The sequence below is a fragment of the Cibotium barometz genome, chromosome 20, assembly GCF_041138505.1.
Source record: "Cibotium barometz isolate CiBa-2024 chromosome 20, ASM4113850v1, whole genome shotgun sequence".
Classification (NCBI taxonomy): Eukaryota; Viridiplantae; Streptophyta; class Polypodiopsida; order Cyatheales; family Cibotiaceae; genus Cibotium; species Cibotium barometz.
Window position 1 is genome coordinate 15,992,224 of NC_141065.1, and position 8,248 is coordinate 16,000,471.

The window sequence follows — 8,248 nt, forward strand, 5'->3', positions numbered from 1 at the left end:
GTATACACAAGAAGCTCATCTATGTCAGAGATTGAGCTTTGGCACAAGAGACTTGGTCCCATAAGTATCTCTTGATTGAAAGAAATAGCTTACAAATGTTTTGGTAAAGGGATTGCCAACTCTCAAAGGACGGTCATTGTCTAGGTTATTTGAGGGTTATGTGAACCATGTGAAAAAGAAAAGTCCTCAACAAAATCTTCCAACAAAAAAGGATATCTATGTTCATTAAAAGCCTTTGGAGCTTATACACACAGATCTATGGGGTCTAACACAAACACAAAGCATTGGAGGAGCAAGCTTTTGATTTATAAGTTTCAACAATTCAAAGCAAAAGTAGAAAAGCAAAGTGGTCTCAAGGTTAAAGTTTGGATTTACAAAAAGGTGTCTACAAATGTTATGATCCTATAAACAAGAAGATGTATATTAGCAAAGATGTTGAGTTTGATGAGATACACGGATGGTACGACAAGCACGAAAAGACCATCGTCAAATATGAGCCAAGTGAGTTTCAAACTTTACGTAAAAATGCAAAAGAGGAGAAGATGTCTCCATGGAAAGGAGGTCTTTGTACCAACACTAGTGAGCCAACCACTAGTGCTACTCAAGAAGTGATATCTCAAATCAAATCAACCTCGAAGATCTACAAGGGTAAGACATCCAATTTAAAAATTAACCTATGACCTTTTTATGGTTCAACTCAAGAAGTGATATCTCAAATCAAATCAACCTCGAAGATCTTCAAGGGTAAGGCATACAGTTTAAATATTAACCTATAACTTTTTTATGGTTAAACATTATGCTTATTTGACAAAGGTAAAGTTAAATTGGAAAAACCAAAAAGGTTTAAGGATGCTATACAAATCCATGAGCGAAAAGTAGCTATGGATGAAAAAATTGATGCTCTTTAACAGAATCAAACTTAGGGTCTTAGACCATACAAAGATGACATAGAGGTCATTGGATGCAAATGGGTTTTTATAGGATTAAATACAACTCGGCGGATGGAAGTGTAAAAAGGTTCAAGGCAAGACTTGTTGCCAAAGGATATGCATAAACTTATGGAGTAGGCTATGAAGAAGGCTTTCTCACACGTTTCAAAGATGGCAATGGTGTGAACCATCATTTATTTAGGAGTAATGGGCTTTTCATCAAATGGATATAAAAAATGTCCTTCTTAATGGTTACTTGAAGGAAGAGGTTTACATGGAACAACCTCAAGGATATGAAGACATACATCGTCCACATGTGTGCAAGTTAAAGAAAGCTTTATATAGATTAAAGCAAGCACCTCAAGCATGGTTTGAATATGATAATATAAGCTATCTATTCCAGATTCTTCCAGCTAATAAAATACAAGCAAGCTTGACTATATAAGCAGACAAATCATTTGTAGCAAAGCAACATTTTAGGAGCCCCAAAGTCAAGCTTCTCTTTCATTTTAATCCTTTGTTTACTTTTTTAAACCTTTCTTAATCCTTTATCTAGCTTAATCTTTGCTATTTTAATAATCTTGTCTTTCTTTTAATCCTTTATCTAGTTTAATCTCTGCTATTTTAATAATCTTATCTTTAATTTAATCCTTTATTTATTCTCTACTCTCCTAAGAATGGGTTTATAAAATCATAGGAGTAGAAAGATTGCAAAGAAAAGAGACCCCATCCACAAGTTCGCGCGAGGAACAAGGAAAGGGTTTCACATCATGGAGGAAAAGAGAAGGAAGGATTGTGAAAGAAAAGCCATGTTGAGAGCACATCTTAATCCATGGGTACCAAGTCCACTTATATTGGGTGAGCCATTGTTGTCTCCTCCCCTTTCTCCTCCTCCTCATCATGCACCCCTTTCTCATCCTTCCCCACTTCATTCTCATCGCCTTTCTCCTCATGTGTCCACTCCACCTTCTTCTCCTATGGCATCCACTCTACCTTCTCCCCCCCAATCTCATAATCCTCCTCTCTCCCATTCTCATTCTCCTCCTCATCCCCTTTCTCATCCTTCTCCCCTTCATTCTCATTCATCCTCTTCCTCATGCAACCACTTCACCTTCTTCTCCTATGGCAATCACACCACCTTCTTCTCCTTATACTCGATCTTCACCTCCTGCCATGCCCACCACTATCTCATAAGAACCCTCTATAACCTCTCTTTTACCCCAACAAGAACCATCACATGAGCCCTCTCCTCCTCTCGAGGGCACCAATGATGTGGATGGAAAAAGCATAGCCATGTCCAAGGCATGTCAGTGTACGTGGATCATTGCCAACAAGTACTTTGGTGACCTCGACCTTTCATCAATATCTTCTGTGCTAGATTCTTTACTTGATCATCCCACCATTGCACCATGTAGAATGGCTTACGGCATTATTATTCAAAGCGAGAGGAGGGCCAGCATGGAAATGTTTAGGAGTGTGAGCGGTTCATATAGGACACTCAAGATCTTGAGTCGTGTAGATGCTTTAGCACCTCGACGGGCTATCGTGGTAGCGATTAATAGCAACAACATGAGGGGCACCCTTTGTTCCACTTCTCACATCCTCTCTATTCATGCACGTGCACTTTGAGTGGGGGTTTCTAAGAGAAAGAGCTTGGACTCTCGTGTTCCTAGTGCACTATGGGCTAGTAGTGGGTGTGCACCTATGTTCGATCTCATCTCGTGGTGGATGATGGCACTAGGGCTTTAATTGAGAGGTTATGGGAGGAGTACTGTCATGTAGCATTGCCACCATAAGGTTTCTAGAGGGGTGTTCATTTACCATCACACATGTTACCTTTAGATCACCTAGATTACCCCACAGGGTTTCTAGAGGGATGTCCATTTACCATCACACATGTTACCCCACAGGGTTTCTAGAGGGATGTTCATTTACCATCACACATGTTACCCCACAGGGTTTCCAGAGGGATGTCCATTTACCATCACACATGTTACCTTGAGATCACCCCCAGATTGCCCTGTACGTTAGATTTAGGGTGAGGCACCCAGAGATCAGGATTGGCCAGCAGTCATTTGAGGCGTGCAAGCCTTGGTTCGTGTGGTACTCAAGCGACAACATGACACATGTTGTTGTAAGTACCATGCGGGATTTAAGCTTTTGTATGATGTGTTTCATCACCTCAATTTTAGCACACCTCTGAGGTTCCTTGCAACCCTAATGACTTCATCCACTCATTATTATGTCAACGCATGGAGGGTGATAACTTCCATAGGACTTCTTGTGTGGAGGGAACATGTGCTTCATATGGATCTCTAATGAAGCTACATATAGTGCAGCAAGATACATGTCAGTTGGAGATGGTGCAATGGAGCCACTATCAGTACTAGTCTCAATCACTCCAGGGTGCTAGCGGTGGATGATCTACACAATTACAGCTTGTGGAGCACACTAGTCCATGCGCAGCCTTCACACACACCTTTAGGGAGCTACTCTATGACCCTACATATGGCATATTCATGGTGCCAAGTGGCAAGATCCTTAGTTTTGAGCATTCCTAGTAGTGTTTCACATTGGTGTCACCATCTCTGTATTTGACTCTATAGAGAACTACACATTCATATCCTATCAAGAGATCCAGTCTGCTGACTACTACTTTTCTGAGTAGGTATTGCTTACACTGACTCACAAATAATTTATGTATGGAATATTCATTCAAGATTAATATTAAATATTCATGCATGGAATATTTATTCATGACTAATATTTAATATTTATGTCAAGTAACTAAGAAATACCATTAAGATAAATATTAAATATTTATGTTAGGTAACTAAGAAATACCATTAATGATCATTTACCTTGTAGGTGGTGATCATGGTTTATATCATCTAATTGCCATGCAGAGCAAGAGGTGGATGATGTTGTGAGTACCCCTCAGGAGCATGTCATCATCAAGAGAGAATACCATCATGATGATCACTCTTATTGTGCCCATTTTGTGAAGCATTGTTTTCCTAGAACCATGATAACTTCCTGAGCCAGTAGCATGTCACATGGAGAGAGAGGTGGGTATGGTAAAATGGATGTGGTGTGGGGTGCTAGTTCAAGAGAACCTGTGATAGTTTTATTGGCTATGTAGGTGGCATTACTAGATTGGCACATCCAAATCATATGGAGCTTCTTTGAGATGGGGCACGGGAAGGGTGCACATGATAGAGTAGATATGTGTATGAAACACAACACACTTTGTTACATCACCAGCTTTGTCCCGATAGTGGTTCAAGTATACATGCTAGGTGGTGGATTGGTACTCTTAGCATTTTTCTCACTGCATCTTCTTCCTATTCTCTTTGTGGTGATAGGATTATCTAGAGATATTTTTACTATGTGGATGGCATAGATATTGATAGATAGACCTTGGTTGTGCCATAATTGTAGGGCACCCACCACAGGTTACACTCTATAAGGACCACATGATAGTTTGTATGCTTTTGTGGGCTATGCCTTAATGGATATTGGACACACTATGCCATGGCAGTGGGAATATCCATGGCATGAGGAGTTGTCGACTCCCCATCACAAGCCCCTCAATACTGGACTACAGTTTGTTGGTGCATCCTCTAGTTCCCAAGGTTTAGTCTTTATGATAAAATTTGACAAGCTCACTGATTTCTTAGAGGTGAGGGTTGTATTTGCAATCATTGTTGAGTGGGTAATGAGGAAGATGTGGATTACTAGCAGTGCATTGTGTTAAAGTCCATTATTGAGCAAGACACTGTGGATGGGTATGGATGGAGGTACGATGCCCATAATATGATTGTCACTAAGTTGCTACTATGCATAGGTTAGATAGCATGGAAGGTCTATTGAGTTTCAGTAGTGGGAGTGGTAGAAGGAGGCCATCCACTAGTTTAAATTGCCGAAAGAAAGAAGTGGTCTACTCTACTTTGGTGCCTTGGCACAGATGATCATGAGGGCATCTTGGACACCTTGAGAACTAGACAGGGTGCTAATGAGTAGGCCCATTTCATTGCATTGCATCATTTTATTGTTGACTTCTCTTCTATTTCATCATATATTTGAGGTGTAGTTGTGTCCACTACTTCTTGAGTTATGTACATGGATTTTGTTAATTTATCGATAAATTCATTTCCATCTCTTCTCCAAACCTGTCCCCCCGAATCTCAACATCCGATGGTGATGTGGCCGAACTATGCAAGTGTGTGGGGGGTGCCCCTTCCCACACACTTTGGAAGTGTGTGGGGGATATCCCTTTCCACACACTTGCAAATTTTTTGTGGTGCGTCAGGTGCTCCTTCCCATGTCTCCTGTGTGGGTTTCCCCAAGAGGTCCCAAACCACCTAAACCTAAGTTTTCTCAATCCCCTCTTTCCCAAACAATGTTTAATCGTGGCCGAACTTTGCAAGTGTGTGGGGGGGACCTCTCCTCACACTAGAAAATATTAGTCTCTCCATCAGATATCGTTCAGGTGAGATATGGTATTCCCTCCCATGTTTTCTATACAAGTTTCCCCAAGAGGTCCCAAAGCACATAAAAGCAATTTTTCTTGACCCCGTCTCACTTGAGCGATGTTTAACAGTAGGGTCAAATTTTACAAGTGTGTGGGAAGGGGTATCCCCAGACACTTGTAAAGTTTGGTCTCATCATCGGACATCGTTTGGGTGAGATGTCACTCCCTCCCATGTTTGCTATGTGAGATTCCCCAAGAGAGCCCAAAACACATCAAATAAGGTTTTCTCATTATCATGGCTTGAACAACGTCCGTCGTCGATGGTGAAAAAACCTTACCAATGGGTGGGGGTTACCCTTCCCACACACTTGTGCAAAGGTCAGTCATCACCATCAAACGTTGTTCGGGCTAGAGATGGCTCCTATGTTGTTTGTGTGAGTTTCTCGAAGAGGTCCCAAACCACCTAAAACTAGGTTTTCTCCGCCCCATCTCACCTGAACGACATCTTATGGTGACCAAAACAAAATGGTTGTGGGGAGGACCTTAAATAGCTAGATCGAGGTCTTCATTTGAAATTAACAGCCAAGATTGCATGCAAAAACAAGGTGCAAGCATCAACGCAGTTAATACCTCGATTGAGGTATATGAATATATAGATATTTATGCAATGCATATATTTATATACCTTGATCAAGGTAGGTTTGGACACAGTCGAGATTGCATCTAGGACCTCGATCGAGGTTTGAGATACAATCCTAATTGTTACAGCCTCAATCAAGGTATGGAAATAAATTTTTATATATTTTCGACAAGTAGTTACAAAAAAATCTATTTTTGATATATTTTTTGATCAAGGTCTCAATGGTCAAGATTAAATCCAAGACCTCAATTGAGATTTATGATGTAATCCTGACCAATATAACCTTGATTGAGGTATGTGAATATATTTTAATATATAATATACAAACACTTGTTTTAAATATTTTCTGATCGAGGTATGGGAATATATATGTCTATATATATATATATATATATATATATATATGGATGATTGAGGTCCTTGATTTATTCTTAGTGCATTGAGACCTCGATTAATGGATGTTGTCTTATATAAGTCATTAAGAGTCATATGAGAAATAGTACGATCTATATAGATATCTAAAACAACTTGCAACCATTGACTACACCGAGACTACACCTCCTTGTTCAAAGCTATGGTGCAACAAAGAGTGAGAGACTTTAATTATACATTATGCATGCCACCTCTTTAATGTTTCCATTGCAAGGGCACATACCATGTTACTAAGTGTCCTCATAAAGCTACCGCGCTAAGTACCCCAACCCCATCCCAAATCCAATGCCAACCCCAATGTCATTCCTTAATGAAGGCACATGTTACAAGTGTCAATTCAAATACGGTTTCAAGGATTATACCAACAAAGTGACAACTGTCCTAGTGGAAACCACTTTGACAAGTCTTAACTTGCTGAGTGTAGGACTTATTCATATATTCCCCCTTAATGCACCATCACAAGGCTCCAAGCTAAGACAAGGATAGTAGCTAAGGGAATATCTCCAAGGCTACAAAAAAGTACAAATCTCAAGATTTAACTTTAAAAAAAGTAACTAAATTGTCCGAGAGGCACAAGTCCCATAGGCTACAATATCCCCTAAAAAGATTAATAGAATGGGACCGAAGGTCCAGAAAAAGAAAACATCAAAGAGTACGTGGAAATGTAATACACAATTAGTTGTGAAGGGAAATAACATCATGACCATTGAAAGTGATTTGGATAAGAGCTCTGAAGCTCTATATCCCTACAAAAATAGGAAGTGACCTCCCGCTCAAAAACCAACTCTTTCTCCAAGCCCATCAACTATGTAGACCTTCCCATGAAACTCAAAGTATACCCCAACCCCGTGTTGGAGAAGGAGAGAATAAAATAAGCCCACCAAGAACTTATAAGAGGTGTAAGCTGCTATTCTTAAGCAAGTGGTTTGATATAAATCATTTACCTTGCTTGAGCATGTACCCTATCCAAGATTGTGTGTGTGTTTGCTTGCAAACAACAAGAAGCTCAAGGTCATTTGAGCTACTATCAGATTTCGGATATCCAATACAAATTTTGTCACTTTATGTGAAAAAGACAGATAGAGGGATCATGTTGTTAGTCATTTATGTGGATGAATTAATTATTACACTAGTGATAGTGATGTTGACATACATGATGTGAGGCTGATTTTGAAGCAAAAGTTTGACATGAAAGATTTGAGTGAACTTCGATATTTTCTTGGTATAGAGGTGGTGAGATCACTTGATGGCATTTTTCTATTACAAAGGCAACATGGCTTAGAGAGGGCTTAGATATGTTGTTCAAGTATGGTATAACACGGCGTAAGCCTCTTTTTAGTTCCATTGAAGGAGAGCATTAAGCTTTCTACAGATACATGTGAGCTTTTGGAGGATCCCACTATAGCTTGATCTACATGATCAATATACTAGGCCAGATTTGAGATATGATGTTAGATTTGTGAGTCAGTTTATGCAAGTCATTAGGAAGCCACACTATGATGTTAGATTTGTGAGTCAGTTTATGCAAGTCATTAGGAAGCCACACTTGGATGTGGCTAGAAAGATTCTAAGATATATAAAGTCCGTTATTGATTATGGACTTCTCTATGAGGATGGCAGAGAGATACAACCACGTTTATTGGGATGGTAGTGTCTTAGACAGGAGATCTACCAACACCTTAATATGGAAGGGAGGTGGGGAGAGGATAAAATATTAATCATAAGATAGCATTTGATTTTAACAAAAAGAGGTTTACTTTTTTTGTTGAACCA